This window comes from Rhipicephalus sanguineus, chromosome 11, assembly GCF_013339695.2.
Source record: "Rhipicephalus sanguineus isolate Rsan-2018 chromosome 11, BIME_Rsan_1.4, whole genome shotgun sequence".
In the NCBI taxonomy this organism is placed as follows: domain Eukaryota; kingdom Metazoa; phylum Arthropoda; class Arachnida; order Ixodida; family Ixodidae; genus Rhipicephalus; species Rhipicephalus sanguineus.
Genome location: NC_051186.1, coordinates 88035680 through 88057541, shown reverse-complemented (window position 1 = coordinate 88057541; position 21862 = coordinate 88035680). Strand labels below are relative to the sequence as shown.

Here is a 21862-nt window from a genome sequence, read left to right as displayed (position 1 = left end):
GGGGGTTTTCAGAATTTGCAGCTCTACTCATTTCCTGGTTGAGAGGCCTAACGCATTCTGTAGAACAGAGCACTGGACTTCCAAATTAAAGAATTAATACAGCTATAGTCTCTTAGGTGCCGACACCGGCGATTAAATTACGATATCTAGTGGGAGACTTCAGATTTATTTTCAATTTACATAAAAACATCGATCCACTTTATAATGCTTGGCTCAAAGCAGGCCTGCAGCCAGGAATTTTTTTCGGGGGGGGGGGGGGGGCATTTGCTGAAAGCCTTGACTTTTTGAGAAAAACGCCTATTTTCATTATTGATTTTCGGTAAAACACCATTCATCAAAAAAATTTCGGCCAGGGAGGGGGGGGGGGCGCCCCCCCTCCCTTGGCTACGGGCCTGGCTCAAAGCGAAAAAAAGGTCGTATAGGCTGCTACTCGCTCACTGCATCACATAAAATCGATTCTGACAATGCATGGGATCTGCCGAATTTTTTTAATTGACATGCTTTACTTACTTGGTTAAAACATGCACCAGGCAGGAGAGAATGGGCCAATAATGCTGGCACAAGAAGCTTTGATTATGCCAGTGAATATACAATTTAAGATGGCCAAAATTAATTATCAAATGGTAGAAAATGCCACTTGCTACCACTAGACCTAGCGTGAAGCTGGGTTACGAATTTTTCCGCCGAAGGTTGTTTTATGGATGAGTATTTGAGTTGCTTTTAGGTCACTGAACTGGTAGCAAACCCTTCGCTGATAAATAAAAAATGCGTACCATCTTTCTCGGCAACTTTTATGGGCAGGCATGCTGAAGTGTACCTATTTGTAGACAACCAGGGAATTACCCTTTTTTTTATTGAAGAGCAAGTCTATGCGAAAATATTCCCTGACTCATTGGGTCGGGATTGCTTTCTATTCTCAGTAGCATTTTTTATTTTCTGAAAACCAGTCGCTACGCAATTCAAGACTCAACGTATTCTGCACATACAAATCCGTTTGAGGGGCATTTTCAACTGAATGTTTCTCTCGTCACTGGTCCATGATCCGAATTTTAAAAGTTTGAAATGAAAAAGAAGCGGGCATGAAAAGCCCCCTGTGAAATAGCTACTGCAGACAGGACGGGCAACAGTTCGTTGTCAGTAGACGAGGACCTAAGCCAAGATCTTGACAAATTTCCTGGGCCGATGTCGGGGGGCATCTGCCTCCTATAAAACCGTTCGGGAGGGGGCAAGGGTGAGCCCCCCAGCCCCCCCGTACTTACTGCCTATGTGCTAACACACAGTATTTGAAATAGGCTTTAGTTACGCAAGATGCACTGCAGAGTCAGGATCGACCTCATTTATGACGTGACATGGGCAGTGATTTTGCATGTGATGTGCTAACATGCTTCAGTGCATCATGTGACGAAATTTTAACAGAAATAGTGTTGGGGCAGTAGGTATTAACATGGCCATTAAGGCACGGTAACTAGCAAATAAATAAAAAAAATGCTGCTGTGAAAGATGACCAGCAGAGTGCAGGTGACTGACTTCTCAGTATGTGCTCAGCTCTGCTATGTTCTTGGTGCAATAAGTGTTTATGCTGCATGGCTGGCATGCACAATTTAGAGATCAAACATGCCGCTTCTTAGCTGTGGTCTTTGTCCTTCCCAGTATGTCTGGCCAGTGAACAAAATCTTAGACAGGGTTATGTAAGCCACTGTTGTTGCAACCATGAGCCTGCGTGACTGCATGCTTGCACATTGCAGGCATGATGAGCAGATGAAACCGCAGCAGACAGGGTGGCTGGCACTCCAGCTCCCCATACTGCCCTGCAGCTACTCATGTGGGCACACACAGACTTCTTGAAATTTAACGTTCATTGTGTGGCAGTATTACACAGAGAGATCTCAGTGTGCCTTTGTATAAAACCTGGTTTCACTGGATGCATATTGGCATATGGCTTTTTTCAGCAGAAAAGCTTTATTTCCGACCTTGTCATGATAAGGGAAAGTTTTACAAATACGACATATACATGATGCTTACAGTGAATATTTATGGGGAAAAAAAAATCTTAGTTTGAAATAGTACAGCTACAGGATCGTCTGTTTACAGAGTCATTCTGCTCCTTTTCAGCATGGTACAAGTATAACAGAAGTAGTTTCTGAGTTGCCACCTACGCCCATCGTTGCCGCACTAGGTAAGCTGAGTTTTACTTCAAGTTGGTAACTAGTGTGTCAAGGGAAGTGTTTCATCTTGCAGGTGCATGGCAGTTTACACCCAGGTGCATTCACTCATTTCAACAGATTTACCATTCTGGCTAGGTTAATCAAAGAATCCGAGACTCCAGCTAAAATTGCATTGATTGCTTTTGTTTAATAAATGCACTTAATTGGGGGCGTCTCCTAAATTTTAAAATAAACAGTGATACTGGTTCCTGCAAGGTGTTGACTACCTAAAAGTTAAATGTGTAACATGGTGTAGTGTTTGTGTTTTCATGCCACAAAAGCTTAAGGTTTATGCATTCATGTATATTTTATTATGTATGTATGATATATTTTATTATGTATGTATGTATGAGCAAAAATTTTATATGTAAAAGGTGCTGCATCGGAATGATCGTACTGTGCTGAGAAGGTAATATACTGTATTCCCTTGCTAGTGGCAAAGAATACATTGATCAAAGAGGTAATCGTAATATTGACTTTGTCAATGTTGATGAAACTCATGTTATATTCACAGAAAGTGTCTATAAGTGGGGCTTATAGAACTTTTACCTCTGCAGTAGAAGTATAAGCGTGTGCTGTTTGTGCAGCTATGTTCGCGGCACTCAGCACCAAGCATTACGCCGCAGTGCCTAAAAAATTTGTTTCACTCCTTCGAACGGCATCAATGAATCCTAAGGATAACACGCTGGAATGAATCGGAATAGATTCGTGGAACGTCACGAAGCGCGATACAAGCTACGAGAGAGTGGAGGGCTCTAGAGTAATCTCGACCCAGCTGGGGTTCTGAAATTGCCAGTACGCATACCTCTAGCATTTCACCCCCATCAAAATGCGACCCCCACAACTGCGATCGACACCGCGTCTCTCACGTGAGCATAAAGCACCCTAACCAATGTGCCCCAGCGGCGGGCAAAATAGAAATATTGAGGCGTTGGTTGATGTCAGCGTGCTTGCTGCGTGGTGTCGAGGCAGGCCTGAGATGCTTGCTATATTATGATGTGTAGTAGCTTTGAGCCTTGCTCTTAGATGTTGTGCACTCTATTCCTTGATTTGTGGAACATTGGTATAGCCTGCCTGATGTCTCATCGTAGGGTTCAGGCAGCAGGAAAGGACCAATTTACACCTACCTATAACGATACACTGCTGTAGCAGCAGGTAAGCAGAAGAATTTGCGGGCACCACAATTCCGCCCCACGTATGCGGATCAGCTGACACACACACACACACGCACAGGACAGACAAATCAATAAGGCTATGCGCATTGCAAAAATGGTGAACAAGTTTCCTACGATCATTTCTTCAGCAGTTAGTATACAGTCATTGTTTCTCTCCGCCTCTTCCTGTACATGAAACGTTATTTCGCTCGGTGTTCCGTCACCGCCTTTCTTCGGATTTGAACACGTTTATACAAGAACGCGACGAAGTAACCGGCTGACAAAACCGCTAGCAAAATGCTGACGTTTCGCCCGTGATGCTCTAGGCAATCAGCATTCGACGATACCCACCGGCAGCTACCGAGTGCGTTAGCCCACCTACCTTCAAAACACTGCCGAACAGTGTCTGCCTCGCCGATTGACACGCCCCGTGACAGCGCAGCAGCACTTACCTAGCAGTAGATGAGTACGGCCGATACGCGTTTTCACTTCGCTAAAAAGCCAGCAGTGCAGGAGGATTGGCCATCGGAGATCATAGGCTCAACAAGAACACTTCGCAGCCGCACTGGGATTTCTTGTGCGTCCGAATTCACGCCAGACGTTTACACGAACAGTGCAACATTTATTTTATCGTCGATGTCGTCCTTCGTGACAACCAGAATGCGGCACTAGCCCCCAAGTACACTCTCACGTTCGACAAAACACCACGTTTTTACATCGCAATCTAGGCAACACGTTTTTTCCAGCAGCGGCAATCCGCACATTGTACCGCACAATCACATGGACCTCCTTGCCTGATGATGATGACGATGTCTGCTGCCTCTTTCCTTTGGAGTACTTTGGAGCGGGTGATTGACAAGCTATGCCGGATCGGGCAAAGAAGCAAACGAAAGAGGAGTGGAAATAAAAACTAAAACGAAAGTGACAACGGGAACAAAAAATTGACTGTGGGAATCGAGTACGAAACCGAAACCACGTTTGCGGCGCTAGCACTCCTGTCAGAGGGATCAGGTGCATTGTCATCACCATCACACAATGGCGGCCGCCATGCCGGCCGAGCACATTGTGTGGTCAGTTCGCGTTGGTTCGCGTAGAACCTGTGCGCGTTGTATCTGTTCCCAGTGAAGTGCAAATTGTGATGAGCCATTTTAATTATGGAGGTGCACGACAAGGGAAGGCTAATTTGCACACTGAATATAGCTGCGTCGTGTCTTTTTCGTGTGCGCGAGGCTTGTGACCGTGAGTAGCGCGATGGGATATCTTCAGCTACACGTCGATCTGAAAAAGTTACTACGGGCCGAAAACGGGATAATATCCGGACCTCGAAGAAAACCTTGCAGACTTTCTTAACAACTCTGCATATAATGACTGTCAAGGGAACAGCACATGACCAAGGCGTATCCAGAAGTGATCTTAGAGCCAGCAAAACAGGCTCACGGAAGAAAAGGAACTGCCAGGACAATAAGTTTTATATTCTTTGAAGGAAATTGTGCTTGCTTGTCTCTCTCTCTTTTTGTAATCGTAAACATAGGAGCGTGCTACAGTTTTATCATTAAGATGTGGTAACAATATCTTAATGAGAATTTTTATTTTTGAAAATTGTGTTTGTTTGTCTCTCTCTCTCTCTTTTGTAATCGTAAGCTTAGGAGCGTGCTACAGTTTTATTACGATGTGGTAGCAATATCTTAATGAGAATTTTAATTTTTGAACCAGCAAAATCAGGTGCTCGCAAGATTCGTGTAAATACTCTACCTGAAGGCATAGTTTTTTTCAAGCTGAACTAAATAAATGCTTTTTCTTGTCTTTTTGCACCCATTGTAAGTCTATACCATTCAGTGTTTTCCAAGTAACATATTTGGATGCACTGACCAGTTAGCATGTCTCTTTTTGGGGGCACTTCTGATTAGCCGAACAGATGACTGCGGTCCCTTAGAGGTCGTTTTAACGGGAGTGTACTGTATACTGTACATCTAGCTTATGATGAGACACTGCAGTCAACCATGCAGCCTCTGAAGCAGGCTGACCTGCACTGGCACGAGCAGTTTTTGACCATCACCCTAAATATTCATGATGTGCAAAGACATATTGAAATGCGCCTTATGGGAAGGAGCTCCACTCTCTTTGCAACGCATCTTGATGTGGTCTACATAAATGAGCTTATGTTTTAATTCTTCATGTTTATAGGGTGCTGCGGTTAACACTTGTTATGTCGCGCACAGCCATCTGATAAAGGATAAAAACAAAGTTGGGTACAATATTCTCACACCAATACCCTTTAAATATTGAGAAACTTGTTAAGTTCTTATTGGTCCCTTTGAAATGGATGCTGTAACGTGAGTTTCACAACGAGATTCTTACTATTTAATTTTTTTCACAGGAACCATCTTTTCTGACAAATGTTATGTGGCCTGTGAGCAGGAACTGTTTTGCGAAGCATCCAATTTCACCGAGGCAGTCTGCGTAATGTTCCTGACTTACTATGCTTTCAACATGATGTACCCGAACAATGCTGCGACAACACTGGAATTCTTGCAAAGGTCAGTTATTTAATTTTTTTTTCTGTTGGTGGTCATTTGGGCTGTTAAGTGTGCTATCAGTCTCACATTTTAAGTGCCACCTTAAATTGTGTGTGGCATTCAGTACTGCTGCACACATATTCTTAACCAGTAAAAGTGTTTCCGAATTTTTGTGTAAGTTATGGCTTGCCAGAGTCTGAAATCGTTAATCCCGCATACATGAGAAAAAAAACATTGGCCTGCTCTGTGGGCTGATAATGGTGCGATTTGTAGATTGCAATGTGGCATCGCACACACACCAGGTCCACTCACTTTGTCAATGTCTACTCATTTAATTGAGGTTAAGCAAGCACTGCACTGCTAGCTGCTATTATGAAGGAAAATTTATGCTTGTTATGACTTAACCTGTACAGACTAGTCTGCTCCACTGTTAAAGGGACACTAAAGAGAAACAATGAATTGGTTTAGATTGATAAAGTGCGCTCGAAGAACCCTTGTGTAGTTTATTTCACCACCATAGGTTTATTATTAGCGGAGAAAACAAGTTCAAAGTTTCATTTTTAAATTTCGCGCCGAACTTTGTAATTCGTGATGTAAAAGATTTAAAAGAGCATTCAATGTGTTTTGGTGCCACTGGCTCGACGAAATTTCCACAAACTCGTTTTGTCAAGTCTCTTGCCCCATCAGAGGAGAATGTACTTTGATTCAACCGATTAGGAACTACGTAGGCCCAAGCAGGTGCCGTCAAAAACATGTGACGTCACGGCAAATGGTGCGGGAATTCCAAGGTGGCGTTGCCACCTGTATTTTCTTTTTGCACGTTTTCTCGCTTATTAAGCGTCTTCTCGCAGCAAGCGTGGTGTTTTTGGTATCGTGGAAGACCACTTTACTAATGCGAGAAAAATCGTTTTGCTCTTTAGTGTCCCTTTAAAGAGATTCAGGGGCGTAGCCAGGGGGCGAGGGTTGGAGGATGCGAAACCCCCCCCCCCCTGGAATTTTTAAATTTTGCATATGTAGATATGCATGCACAAACATACATAAAGTATTGTGGAACCCCCTCCCCTTTTCCTGAAAAAAATTTCCGACTACGCCCCTGACCTGATTGTAATCACCTTGCCAAGAACGAGAGCCAAATGACTTCTGAGGTAGTCCATATGCACCGTTTTTTCCCCCGAAGCGACAAATGATCAATAATTTGTCACGACCATCCTGAATTTTGGTGCCATTCTGTAAACTCCCCCCCCCCCCCCCCCGGCCTTCCACTTTTCTTGTAATTTCGAGTTGCAGAGGGGGGGGGGGGGGGCGTGCTTGAAATTTTAAGTTAGTTTAAGGCGTCACTTTTTTGCATTTCCTGTTGGAGATAGAATTTGCTAATTGCTTTACACACATTGTTTCATTACATTATGTGCACAGCCTTTAACCTGTTGCTGTTATCTATGCACAGGAAAGCAACAATGTAAAGAAGAAAATTGCACATGACATTTATGTATCTTGACTTTGGTGTGCAGGAACTTCAAGTGGTCATATTATTTCAGAATCCTGCACCAACCATCATATGCCATGTGCACATTAGAGGCGAAAACCACATTACTTTTTAAAATGTATGCAATGTTGTGCATAGCTGCTTTGTTGCACTACACAATAGTTTGTAAGCCACTCAACACAGCCAACAATGCTTTTAAGTTTCACTTCAGCTGGTTGCACTGTCAGATGCAGCAGTCACTGCAAATATATGTGAACCACTTGTGCACGTGCCTGCTCAGGCCAGCATGACTTGGGAAACCGAATATATTTTTTATATAGTGGTAGCATTAATACTATCTCAGCTTACTGCTTCCTATAGTGGTATTGCACAGTTTTGTGCTATCAATGCATTGCGAGTCCTTTCGTGAGGTAAAGATACACTTTTCATTTTACAGGCAGCTGTTCCTCATCAATCCACCAAACGGTACAAAGCGGGAAGGGGGACAGCGGTCAAGGACGGTGGTTAATTCGAGAATTATGAAGCTGAACCATGTGCTTCGAGCAAACGTCTCACCCGAGCAGCTGGACTCTGACCAGGTGCATTTTACCGGTCATGAAATGTCATTAATAGCTTATTCTCATGTGGCACCATTTTTCATGTGAAGTGCTCCATTTCAGCGGCATATCATGAGAGTAAGCTTATCAGCATTATCAGTACGGTTAGTTGTTTTCGGGTTTTACGGTTGAACCTCTTTATTAGGGACCCTGATGTAACAGACAATTGGCATATAAGAGACACCGTGCACCTGCATCAAAAATAGGGTTGATCAGAAAATGGGAACATGGTACCCTGCTTAAAAGAGACCTTTCATTTACCACATTTTCTAATGTATAACTCGCACAAATTGTACAAAAATTCGGGGTGCGGGTTATGCACCAATTTTGGTGTGCGAGTTTGCTTCCTGTCAATATGCTGGGAGTCGTCCCCCCCCCCCTTTTTTTTTCTTTCGTGGTTTGCATTGGAGGTGTCGGTTACATGCAAAAAAATGCAGTCTGACAACAAGTGCCCCTCAGTGCATGTCTCTTGTAAAAGAGTTTAGCTGTATGTTTTTTCAAATCTGGTGGTATTCCTCAAGCTAATAATCAGGGAGAAATTAATGTATTTGTACAATCATCCTGAAATGTGAGTTTTTTAGGTCTAATTTTATCAATGTTCTACGAAATAATATTTATGACTTAAAAATAATGACAACAAAGAGCCTTAAACTTCTTTTATTCACGTAAGGCTAAAAGACACCTTTCATTTACCAAATTTTCTAATGTATAACTCGCACAAGTTGTACAAAAATTCGGGGTGCATTTATGCAACAATTTTGGTGCGCGAGTTTGAGGCATCAGAATGTGCTGACACTAGGTGCTTGCTGTAATTCTTGCTTCTGTACTCGCCTAGCGTGATTGTGCTAACACTTCTTTTTTTTTTGTTTTCAGTGAACACAGTGCACAATACTGCACATTATTGTTACGGGCACCACGGGAATGTGGAAATAGTACAAATGCCACGATTATTTACAAGTTTCCATTATACATTGTATTTCGCATTCTAGATCTATAAGATATTGAGATCAAATAAAACTTCTGTGAATTCACTTTGCGTATGCTTCACATTTGTTTTTTACGTGCACCTTTATTCATATTTCGGAGAACACGTTCTTTTTACGCATGCTTAATATCGCACTTACAGAAGACACATTTGTTTTTTACGTACACCTTTATTCAAGTTTCGGAGAACACGTTCTTTTTACGCATGCTTAATATCGCACTTACAGAAGACACATTTGTTTTTTACGTACAGCTAGCATTCCAATTAATGTAGTGCCATAGATTGTACACGGAGTTGCCTTCGTGATCTGCTTTCCATTTCTTTGTTACGGGGCAAGGTAATGTTATGTGTTACTAGCTGTACGTGTTCTGAAGTCTACGTCATCTCTGGTCTGCCGTTTACCTTATGCGGAATAGTGGTCGGCAGCATTTTACCTACAGGTTTTTCCGTATTCAAGAGCCTTTTTTTCTAAGAGTGTAAGATCGAGTCATTGGCTGTCAGCTCCTTCAGCTCGCGCGTTGTGACTATCCCTTCATCCAGGCATTTCAAAGAAAATACATACTCTTCGGGTTCAGGTTCCGTGGCGGCATCTTGGCACCGCAGCGGCAGTCTGCTCAGAGCATCCCCATTCAGTAGCTGCCTTCCTGGGGCATATTCAAGCTTGTAACGGTAACCTCCAAGGTAGAGGGCCCACCGTTGGATGCGAGCTGCGGCCATTGCAGGCGTCTGGCGGTCGGGTCTCAGCAGTCCCAGAAGTGGCTGGTGGTCGGTAACCAGGACGAACTCTCGACCTAGGAGATAATCCCGGAATTTAGTAACCCCAAAAACAAGTGCCAGTGCTTCTCGTTCTAATTGAGAATAATTTCTTTCGGCTTTTGTCAGGGTTCTTGACCGGAATCCGACTGGCCTATTAGTGCCTCCAATTGTGTGAAAAAGAACGGCGCCTATCCCACGAGCGGATGCGTCGCATTCCAACTTCAGTTGTCTTGACGGCTCAAAATGCACCAGTACCTCGGCATCTTTAAGACACTGCTTTGCCTTGCGAAATGCAGATTCCTGGGATGACTTCCGCTGCCACCGCGCGTTTTTTTCCAACAACTGGTACAATGGAAACAACGTATTTGACATGTTCGGCAAAAACTTTGAATAAAATGTTATCATCCCAAGAAACGAACGCAGCTCGTTTAGGTTTTCGGGACTAGGTGCATTTACGATAGCATCTACATTCTTCTCAGTTGGGTGAAGGCCGGCTTGATCAATGCGATGACCAAGATAAGTGATGATGTAAATGCGGTGTCAAACCACCACGTGATGTGCGCGCTGTCATTGCGCATGCGCCAAGTTTCTGTTCCTTGTTTTCTATCGCATCCTTTCCCTTTCCACTTTACTTATATATGTGCGTGCAATAAACGCCTTTTGGTTGTTCTCGGCTGACACGGAATCATCAACGTCTCCGTCCTTTCGTGACGGCAGCTAGGCTGCCTCCGCTATGCTACAGTGGCGACGAGCAAAGAAAACACCCACGCGGTCAAGCAGGAACCCGAAGTTAAGCATCCAGTGGCAACCGTACTGCTGACAACGATGGCCTCCTACATGCTTCCCAGCTTCGACGACGCCACAGATAAGTGGAAACCTTACCTCATCAAAGTGGAGGCGTATTTTGAAGCGAATGCTATTTCGGATTCCGCTAAGAAGAGGGCACTTCTAGTAGCTGCACTTAGCACCTCGACGATCCAAATCCTGATGGGGAAAATAGCACCTGCAAAGCCCAATGCCTTAAGATATGATGAAGTAGTCAAGGTGTTAAATGACCACTACGACCCAAGGCGCAACGAAATTGCTGAAAGCTTCCAGTTTTTCAACCGCTGTCAGCAGGAGGGAGAAACCATTCAGGATTTCGTCGTCTCAATCCGACGCATTGCAGACAATTGCAATTTCGGAGATTCTCTGAACAGGCTACTTAGAGACCGAATTGTCTGTGGTGTGCGTTCGGCTGCTGTGCAGAAGCAACTTCTGGCAAAGAAAGATTTAACTCTGGAGGAAGCCGAGTCGATAGCAGTAGCCGCGGAAACTGCCGAAAAAGACGCCAGGACAATGTCTGTAGACGTACCGCCTGTTCTTAAAGTGGAAGCGCGTCGCAAACTGCCATCGCGATCAAGCATGGAGCGCTCAGAGCGATTGGAGTGTGGAAGGTGTGGCAGTTCTAGACATGATGGCAACAGCTGCAGATGGAAGAATGACAGCGCGCACATCACGTGGTGGTTTGACACCGCATTTACATCAGTTTCCTTTTTTCTTTCCTTTTTGAAATCTATGTAAATGCACGTGCTTGTATATATAGCTTTCGTCGATGAGAAGATTGACGCCGAGTTTCTTCTTTCATAGCACATATGAATGGCTACAGGATACTTGCACCGAGCACTACAAGAAATTGCAGCATGCATGTGTTCCAAGAATGAAAGTTGCTGGGTAAACTTGTGATATGATATCTGGGGTTTAACGTCCCAAAACCACGATATGATTATGAGAGACGCCGTAGTGGAGGGCTCCGCAAATTTCAACCACCTGGGGTTCTTTAACGTGCACCTAAATTAAAGTACACGGGCCTCAAAACGTTTTCGCCTCCATCGGAAATGCAGCCGCCGCGGCCGGGATTCGATCCCGCGACCTTCGGGTCGGCAGTCGAGCGCCATTACCACTAGACCACCGTGGTGGGCCTGGGTAATAGTATCGGATATGTCGATTTTCTAACGCAGAGCGTGTTTTCCGCGCCGCTGAGCATCCGAGAACAAGGCGTGCGGCGCACCGAGCACTGCCAGTACACTCTAAAAAAACATGGCTGATCCCTCCGTCATAGGAATCGGTATAACACGAAAGTGAAACGTGTCTTCACGGAAGTAGTGCTTATTGTGTAGTGATATATGAGAGCTTGTACAATGTCTATTCGTGTTTGGCAGCTACAGCACCGTTTGACGTGGATGCACCCATGTTGACAGCATGTCTTTATCGCGACGACTAACGCTCATGATCATGATTAAACCGTTGTGGTAGCTGACGGTGTGAACATATATTTGGACACAGCCAATCGTCAATCCCGCGTAAGGATGATATCAACAAGCTCATAATAAACACTGGTACCCGGTATGCACTTCTTCAAAGCGTCGTCAATTAAGGAGCGAAACGGCACGGTGTGCGCTTTCTAGTAATGGGTAGCCGACGCCTGTGCTCATGCATACATAACACACACTGCGCTTCAGCAACGCGGGAGGTAGAGGTTCGTCGCCTGAGCCGCAAACGCGTGCGTCCCCCTGGCCTCTGTCTCGCAGGCGCTGCTCTCGCTCTACCAAGGCACGACATTCGCCCGTCGAAATCGCGTCTTTTCTGCAACGCATGTTGCAGCAGTTTTGTTAGTCGGTGCTCTCGCAATTGAAGCAGTCGGCGGCGGAGAAATCCCGTTGGTGCACGTGGAAGCTGCACTACTCCGATGAGCCGACGCACGCTAACATGAAGCCAAGGGCAAAGAACGTAACTGCGTCAAGGGTGCCTCGGCGACGCCAGCGCGGCCAGTCTACCTCTCTGGTATCGAGACGCTTTAACCATGACCTCCGATATCGCGTGCAATCTCGGAGTAAGCGCTAGTAAGTGTCGATCGTGAAGCATTACTTCTTTTCACATCTCACAGACGGCGGCATCGCCCCGCTCCGCCTGCCGCAAACGAAAATGTGTGAAAGATATAAGGCGCGTTCGCGCCGTACCTGGCATCTCCCGAGTTAGCTTAGTCGGTAGGGCGTCGGGCACTTGCCGTCGCGGCCGCAACATCGTGGGTTCGATTCCCAGCGGGGTATCTTTTTCTTTGTTTTTAAGTGCGAATGCACTTTATAAGCGACCCTGAATCCGCCGTCCCATAGCAACGGCGCGAGGAGCGGAGAGGAGCGTCTGTAGCAACGGCGCAGCGACGTCACGCCCCACGTGACTGCGCGCGCTCCGCCTTCCGCTCCGTGGCTGCGCGCGCCCCGCGCATTGCCTGTGGTGATGAAGGCCGGCGGCGAGACGCCGAACGAAAGCGTGCGAAGCGAGCCGAGCACCCCGAAGCCGATCTGGCGCGGGGACGCGCGATGCGTGAGCGAGCGCGGGCCCTCGAATTCGATCGGCCGGACGCGCGCTTCAAGCGAGACTTCCTGGACCGCAGCTTCGGATATAGCTGCGCGGTGTGCGATCGACTGTGGTTCGACAACAACCTGAGCCCCATCTCGGGCGTGCGCAACGCCGCCAACAAGTTGAACGCGTTGCGGGTTCTTTGGAACGAGTTCGGAAGACAGATCATCATCATCAGTAAAAGTGCTTTGCACTTAAAAACGGCCAGACCTCCGTGGGTCGGCTGGCGCGTGCTCTCTCGCTGCCGTCTCCTTCGCTCGGCTCTGCAGTTTAGTCGCGCGCGCCCCCTCATATCATCACCCCGTGCTTCGCACTTCCTCATACTCCCCTTCGGGGAAATGTTTCTTTCTCGCCCGTTGGCGTCCATTTTATCAACGTCATATCCGTGACGGATGTACTTGGTGGACCCCGGCACAAAACATTTTCGTGCTAAAACTGAAACTCCTGCAGTGAGAGTTATAGAGCTGTGTTACTCCCACAGATCTCATTATACTCTCTCTCAGGGAGGCGCCTTACTCTCTTTTGCCAGGAGGAGTGAAAGGCTCCTGGCGAAAGAGAGCCATCTTTTTTTGCGCTCTGCTTTTATTTTCAGACAATGCACCAACTCGCCCAGCAACGCATATTAGAATACACAGCCTGCATTCAACTGTGCAACCAGGATTAGCGCAACTCGATAAACATTCCTCTCGGCAGATCTGATTCCCGATCCCTGTGGGCAGCATTGTTCCGGATGTGAAAATGTAGACGTCCCCGTTGCTGTATGCATGGCTGGACATGAGCGCTATCTATGGATCAAAAGCGGGACAATCCGCGAGCTCGACCTCTATTCCCGTACAAAAATGTATGTAGACAGTCTACGGACTGTCTAAAAGTGGGTTTAGACAGTCTATAGACTAGTTTAACCCATTTTTGTAAATGTTAATACGCACGCGCGCACGCCAATTAGATTGTACAAACCATAAAAGTGCCTGTTCCAGTCCCGCATCCCACGAGAGAGTAAAAGGTTGTTTTACTCTCTTGCCATATAAGAGCTTGTTTCAAACCTTGTTTTTGTCTTGCACCTCTCCAGATATAAGGAGCTGTAAAGAAAAGTTCGTGCAGTCTAATATCTTTGGCAGTAGCTCAATCGATGAAGTGACGGCGATACATTCCTCGTTAACTTATCGACGAAAACCGCTGACATTCACAAAGAATCTGCGATCATAAATGTACGCGATTATATTCACACGTACGCAGACTCTGAGTCAGGTCCTAGTTATAAACTGACTAGAGGCGGCATGCCGCAGCGTACGCACTAAAATGCTGTGGACAGAAAGCACAAGAAAAAAAGAGAAAAAATCCGGCAGATCCCACGCACTGTGGCAATCGATGTAATGCGAAGCAGCCAGCAAAGAGCTGCATACATCACTTTGTTTATTTTTGAGCCAAATGAAATCATTCATGCCATGGCATCTAGTTCACCATATATCGCATGTTTGCCATGCACGCTTGCATACACAATGTGATATACACCATGCCAATGAAACGTATATTCTGGTGTAAACACTGCATGACCGGTCATTTATGTTCATCACGCACTCCTGTCATACCATACCAATTTTGGTATATATCCAGTTATCTAAACGGCCGGAAGCGCACCATAACAGTGTGATGTAAATCATACCGCACATGACATGAGTAACATATTTCGCATGTTAGGACCTGTCATTTTTGTTCCTCATACAGTCACATCGCACAATACCAATTTTGGCGTATATCAAACAAGCGAAATGGCCGTGAATCCACCATTAGTGTGGCATGTAAATCATGCCATACATGACGTGCATGTCATGGTTTTCATGTTACCACCTGTCATTTACGTTCGTCATGCATTCGCGTCACGCAATGTCAATTTCGGTGTATATCAAGCTAGCGAAACGGCCGCGATCGGACAATGAGCGTGGCATGTAAATCATGCCGTAAATTATACGCATATCATAATTTTCAAGTTACCACCTGTCATATATATTTGTGATACAGTCACGTTGCGCAATACCAATTTTGGTGTATATCAAGCGAGCGAAACGGCCGCGAGCGCATCATGAGCGTGGCATGTAAATCATGTTCTACATGACACGCATGTCATGATTTTCATGTTACCACCTCTAATTTACGTTCGTCATACAGTCGCGTCGTGCAATACCAATTTTGGTGTATATCAAGCCCGCGAAACGGCCGCGAATGCACCATGATTCTGGCATGTAAATCATGACACACATGACATGCATGTCATGGTTTTCATGTTACCACCTGTTATTCATGTTCTCCATACAGCCACATCGCACAATACCAGTTTTGGTGTATATCAAGTTATCAACCTAGCGAAACGGCCGCGAGTGCGTCATGAGCGTGGCATGTAAATCATGACGTGCATGACACGAATATCATGATTTTCATGTTACCACGTGTCAGTTATGTTCGTAATGTCGAAATGTCTCGTCATACCAGTTTTCGTATATATCCATTCATTTAAACGGCCGCGAGCGCCCCGAGACCATGTCATGTAAATCATGCCGCACATGACACGCGTGTCATGATTTGCGCGTTAGGACCTGTCATTATGTTCGCCATGAATTCTTGTCACCTCATACTAGTTTTGGTATATATGAAATTAACGGAACGGCCGCAAGAGCCCCAAGGCCGTGGAATGTAAATCATGCTGTTCATGACATGCATGTCATGATTTTCATGCTATGACCTGTCATTTATGTTCGTAATACGGTCATGTTATTCCATACCAATTTTGGTATACATCCGATTAACGAAACAGCCAGGAGAGCGCAAAGTCGTAGGCGGCTAGATAGATAGATAGATAGATAGATAGATAGATAGATAGATAGATAGATAGATAGATAGATAGATAGATAGATAGATAGATAGATAGATAGATAGATAGATAGATACGCTCAAACTCGCAGAAGTTCGCTAAGAAATGCTTCGCATTTAAAAAAAAGGGGTGGCGACTCTTACGTTTCGCCTTTAAAACGCGACAGCGATATTCGTACACACGCGCACACACACACACACACACACACACACACACACACACACACACACACACACACACACACTATCGCGTTCTCAGTCGCTAGCTTGTTGTCGCTTCTCGATGGAGGCGTATACGCAGTGCCGCAAGGAAAGCCAAAGTGCAAACACCCTCTCTCTCTTTGCATCTTCCTCGAATTTTCGCTCACGACCAACCAACGCTGCTCTCTCGCTCAGAGCTAATGCCGCCGACACCGGAGTTTCTGCGAGACGAGCTCTTTGACGCTATCGCGTCAAAAAAAAAAATAGATATATATAGACGCGACTTCCTTCAAGCGGCCGCTAAACGGGAGGGCTGTTACATGAGCCGCCGAGAAACACGATAACGCAACCTTGCGACGCATGCGCGAGCGACAAAATAAAAAAAAAAACAGACACACACACACACACACACGCACACCAGGAGAGGAGAGGAGAAGCGTGCGTGCTAAAGTCGAAGTCTCGCCGTTGCCCGTCGCTGCCTTCGCCATTTTCTTCCGTTGCCCGGTCATCGAAGTTTCCGAATTGCTCAGCTGTGTCGGCTGTGTGTGCCCGTGTCCTGTGTGTGCGCGACTGTGATCTCAACGCTGGACGTGAACGGCATTGAGCGACGGCAGTGCAACATCGCGTACTGTGAGCGTGTTCGTGTTGGTTTCCCAGACAACGCAAAGGCATCCTAGGGACATCCAAATGACATCCCTTTTGGGAGTTCGGGACATCCAAAAGACGTCCCACACAAGGTGGAAAAACATCCCAAGTGATACAAAAAAAGACCTTTTTGGGATGTCCCAAAACTGCATGCGTGTGGGATGTTATTGGGACATGTGGCCACTTTTTACTGCAGGATTATTTCAAAAGGGTGGGACATCTGCTCCCATAACATGTTAAGTTGCTTTATCGCGCTCGACCACCCCCTAACTGAGAGAGCCAGTTGCCTCTCCAGGAAAGCATATTCCTCGTCCAACCAACCCACTTTTTTTCACATAGATAACTAGATAACTTAAAACCAAGTCAAGTGTTCAGAAACCAAGCAACATGCATGGAACATCAAGTGACCAGCAAAATGATTTATTGCCTCACTATTATATGGCACTACAATCATGCCGAGAAGGACAAAGAACTTGGTATTGATGAGCGTGTAGTCTAAGGTGCACACTTTCGAGTGGAGGGCCTTCCATGGCGTCCAGCAAAAGGGCTTGCAGAGGCAGCTGAGGGCAACAAAAACAAAGCCTGCATGTATGTATACGTACTGCACACAACATGCATGAAAATGGTGAACAACAGGAACATAGCATGACTATATTGTCTTATGTCTCCTGAGACAGGGTTAAACCTCATTCCAGATGCACAAGTGCCTGCTTTTACTTATTGCTTTTTCAACACTAGAATCATGAGAACTCTGTATTTATGAGTATGACATCTGGGGCGCACGCTTTCAAACGCAGAGCATTCCAGCTGGCGTCCAACAGCAGGGCTCGCAGAGGCAGCTGAGAACAAAAACAAAGCCTTAATGTACATGTCCATACTGCACACACAAACGCACAAAGATGGTGCACAACGGGGATATAGCATGCCTATTTTGACCTGTGTGTGTTAAGAGGTTAAAGGGACCGACAACCAACTTTTATGATACCTATTTTCTTTAGCGCGACAGAAAGCTTACCAGTCAAGAGTGTATAATCAAGGAATGGTGATGTGGAAAATGCCGTGAAACATTTGTAATTCGAATTTTTCTATCTGCGACGGATATGAAGTTGTATACACACGTAACAAGGCATGCTGCAAACAGTGAGCGTGACAGCGGTTCGTGTTCGAGCGCGGCGGTTTACTGCGTGTGTGTGTACTCGCGCGCATGTGCTGCGGCTCGACATGGTCCACTGGCTACCGCGAAGGCAGCGCCGTTTCTTGTCACCATGCAACTCCTTTTACCTCATAAGCAGCACAGAATAGAGCGGGGATGGATAGTAATATACATACTAATATTTTTAGGACCAATAATGGCACACATGACGGTATCAGACTACGTGACTTTGTACAGCAAAGTGATCAACTCTGCAATCTAGCTTCAAGGCTCTTGCGATAGGTTGCACAACATACATTTTTTTGTTACTTTTAAACACAATTTAGAGATATAAATCCTACTCACAGCGCGAAAAGGATGCTGGAATATGTCAGCATATAGCGCGGTATTTTCATTTCTGACAGGATCTAATCACAAGTTCTGGCCAGTTGTCGGTCCCTTCTCCTTTAAGCCTGGTTCATACTGAAGTGATTGTAAACAACAATGCACAATTTTACCTATTGCTTTACCAACAAAATTCATGCCAGGAATGACAAAGGAATTGGTATTTACGAGCATGACGTCTAAGGTGCACGCGTTTAAACACAGAGCCTCCCAGCTGTTGTCCAGGAGCGGGGTTCGCAGAGGCAGCTGAGGAAAACAAAAACAAATCCTTCATGTATATGCATATCCACTGCAAGCACAAATATGCATGAAAATGGCGCACAAAACAAACATAGCACAACAGTGTTGTTGCATGTCTGCTAGTTTAAGAGGAGTAAAACCTGCTTCATAATTACTTGCTCATAAGCAGAAATTTCTCCTTTTAGCTTACTCTAATTATGTCAGTTACGATTTTCGCATTTACAAGCATTAAGTCTAAGCTGCACGTTTTCCGTCTCGTAACCTGCATGCCTATGTCCAGGAAGCTGAGCACTTTCTATGTCATTACCGGTAGGCAAAGGTGCAGACATTTGGGGTAAAGGTGCACACCAGGGGCACCACTACTAGAACCAGCTGAAAAAAAGAAAAAAAGGTCATGTAATATGTGTACACAGATAGCACATGCAAAAAGAATATCATTGAGCAACAGTGCATATCACAAATCTACTTGACAAACAAAGTGGGCTAGTTGGTCATTTCGGTTGTGTGAAACTACTTGACTGCTGGTAAAGGATGAAAACAACATGCACTGAAAAAAGGCGGAGGTATAGGGAAGCCAGACAAGGTGCCAGTTGCTAATATGCACCAAGTGACTGAGCAACAGGTTCTGCTGCTTCATAGAGATGTAGCAGAAACACCAACATACATTTTTCAGTTTCTTGTTTCAGTAAGACAAAAATCATGATCATAATCACAAACGATACGGTATGTACCAATACAAAACTGGGCTGTGCCCTTTTCTTCTGATAACCGGCTAACTGATGGCCAGCAGCAGGACTCACACATGCAACTGAATAAAAGAATAGCATGAATATGCGCTGTTTTGAACATAAGTTCTGGCTTTTCTTACAAATGGTGTCATAATGAGAGCAAAAAATTTGGTGCTGGGCATAAACTGAGGGCAAGCCAGTCTTGTGTGCAGCAATGCTTAATTCATGTCCACAGCCCACTACAAATGGATAAACGTGACACATGCATTTGACCATTCCAATTTTTTTTTTACGTTTATGTCAGTTGCCGTGGAAAACATGTACAACAAACCTTTGAAGTTTTTTTCTTTGTCGTCCAGGACTTCTGATCGTTCTCCACGGCACTACGCACGCGCCGGCTTGCAGTTATTCGAGGCAGATCAGCCATGTGTTCCACGATCGCGGTGTCAATCTACACACGTGGCCGACAACAACAACATATCAGCATTGTGAGCTCAACAGTTTCTGCGGAAGATAAACCAAATCGCGTCACAAATAAAACTTACTCCCACGTGCCATTCTTGCTGCGAGGGTCCAGCTCAGCGTACGCCAACCTGCGCGCGGTGGGGAGCCAAAGAAGAAAGTGCTAAGAACGTGCTGATTGCAGTAATCCAGGCATGTCAAGTACTTACCGAAGAGGTGGAAAAACGTTGAAATCGGCAAGATCTTGCAACCAGGCAAACACCTACGGCATGCGCGCTTGTGATTTTTCGACGAAACGTCACGGATCAAACACCTAAAAACGAGGCCAACGAAGAGTCTGATCTGTCCGAACTCCAAACACGCCGGGCGCCATGATGGCGATGGCAATGTCTGCGCAGTGCTCGCAGCAAATTATTTGAGCAGGTGTTGGCTCGCAGTAAGCGCAATTAAAGAACAATTGCGTATTAAACCTAAGAATAAAACAATAAAATAACAATATTTCATTCAATTCTTCTAAAGTTAATATGTCGGTGTTTTTATAAATACGACACCACCACACCACCGCTCGTGCAGTGCGGCAAAGCACGGCGTGCGTGAGCAGTGAGCACAGTGGCGCGAGTACGTGTGTCGTACCGCCTTTACCAAGTGCAACACTTGCTCACGCAGACAGCAATCGATCCCTCGTCCTCATAACGGCGCGACATTTAGAAAGAAACAAAAAAAGAAACGAACACTTTCACAAAAAACGCGGATATATTGTTTTTCATGTGCATGTAGATATGCAATTGTGCACGCGCGCCAACCATGCTCTTCGGCGGAGTTGCTGTTTCCGATTCTTTAGGATCGCCAATTTTCAACACAGTAGCTTATTTCACCGCTAACTTGAAGTCCCAATCAGATCCTAGAAGGGATGTTTTAGGAATGATCCCTATGCACATGTCTAAAGGACATCCTAAAAACCACCTTGTTGGGATGTGGGACGTTTGGACTTTTTTGGGAAGTCCCTGGGATGTAGTGTGTTGTCTGGGTTCATTATGGCCTGGAGACTCAAGCGTGCTTGCACCTTCGTGTATGCGTGTTCGGCCAGCACCTGGTTAGGCACAGTCGGATATGCGAACCGTAAGTGGTGCTTCTGCGTTCTCAGTTTCGCGTCGCTCACGTGTGTAGTGCTGCACAGTGTGTCGCGTGGAAAGTACAATAAAAAGCAGAATGGAAAAGCATTACGCGCACATACGTGTGATGCCTGATGCGCGTTTAAAAAGCTTTTGTGAAGGCACACGCTTCGCACGGCCAGTCTATCGAAGAGCGGGTACTCCCAACACCACCTAGACTGTAGGCCTCAATGAAGACAATTTGTGCTATACAATTTCTTTGCTTGCCATAAAGCGTGAATGCCACAGCGTGCTTTCATAAAATATAAACAAGCGAGAGGCCGCGGTTATCACTCCGTCATGTGTGCATTAAGGCTAACTTTTGTTTTCATTTGATTCAGTTGTAGTTGTCAGCCTCGGTTGTGCGATGGTTGCGGTGCTCGGCTGCGGACCCGAAAGTCGCGGCTTCGATCTCGGCCGCGGCGGTAGCATTTCGGTGGAGGCGAAACGCTAAACGCCTGTGTACTCTCCGATGTCAGTGCACGTTAAAGAAAAACAGATGGGCGAAACTTCCGGGGCCCTTCGTTGCGCCCTTCACTTTTTAAATGCGAAGCATTTCTTAGCGAACCTCTGGCACTTTGAGCGTTTCTATCTACGTATCTATCTATCTATCTATCTATCTATCTAGCCGCCTACGTCTGAGGGCTCTCATGATCGCCTCGTTAACTTGGTGCCGACCAAAATTTGCATGGGAGGGTAACATGATTGGGTGAATACGACTGTCGGGTCATGACATGAATAAAGTGAAAATCCTGTCGCGTACGTCGTCAAACCCTTTCCTCCAGACACTTGTGGCACATACCCGCTTACCACGGGCCGCGGTGCATGGGTATGAGCCACAGGTGATTGACAGTTTATATCTACCCAGGAACGGCGAAAACAGACATTAAATGCGAGAGCGTTAAGAAAAACCGACATCGGCAGCGTTGACCTGACGAAT

At 45.6% G+C, this 21862-nt stretch overlaps 1 protein-coding gene and 2 long non-coding RNA genes across 6 annotated transcripts in view; 2 read left to right on the top strand and 1 right to left on the bottom strand.

Moving 5' to 3' along the window:
• The window catches only part of LOC119373204 (actinia tenebrosa protease inhibitors), a gene marked incomplete at its 5' end in the record, with an annotated part of 487018 nt that overhangs the window by 248282 nt on the left and 216874 nt on the right, over positions 1-21862 (top strand). The window lies entirely within an intron of this gene.
• On the top strand, positions 2099-8963 carry LOC119373206 (uncharacterized). Its single transcript, XR_005179780.2, has 4 exons — positions 2099-2176; positions 5736-5895; positions 7794-7935; positions 8827-8963. It is a non-coding gene; the product is annotated as an uncharacterized LOC119373206 (long non-coding RNA).
• On the bottom strand, positions 17234-20163 carry LOC125760387 (uncharacterized). Of its 4 annotated transcripts, none has more exons than XR_007417963.1 (5): positions 19981-20163; positions 19855-19902; positions 19641-19760; positions 18889-18953; positions 17234-18587 (listed from the first exon to the last, which is right to left on the bottom strand). It is a non-coding gene; the product is annotated as an uncharacterized LOC125760387 (long non-coding RNA). The 4 variants fall into 4 exon arrangements; XR_007417962.1 differs by lacking the exon at positions 18889-18953 and having other exon boundaries at positions 17234-17364; positions 18510-18587; positions 19981-20155; XR_007417961.1 differs by having other exon boundaries at positions 17234-18953; positions 19981-20155.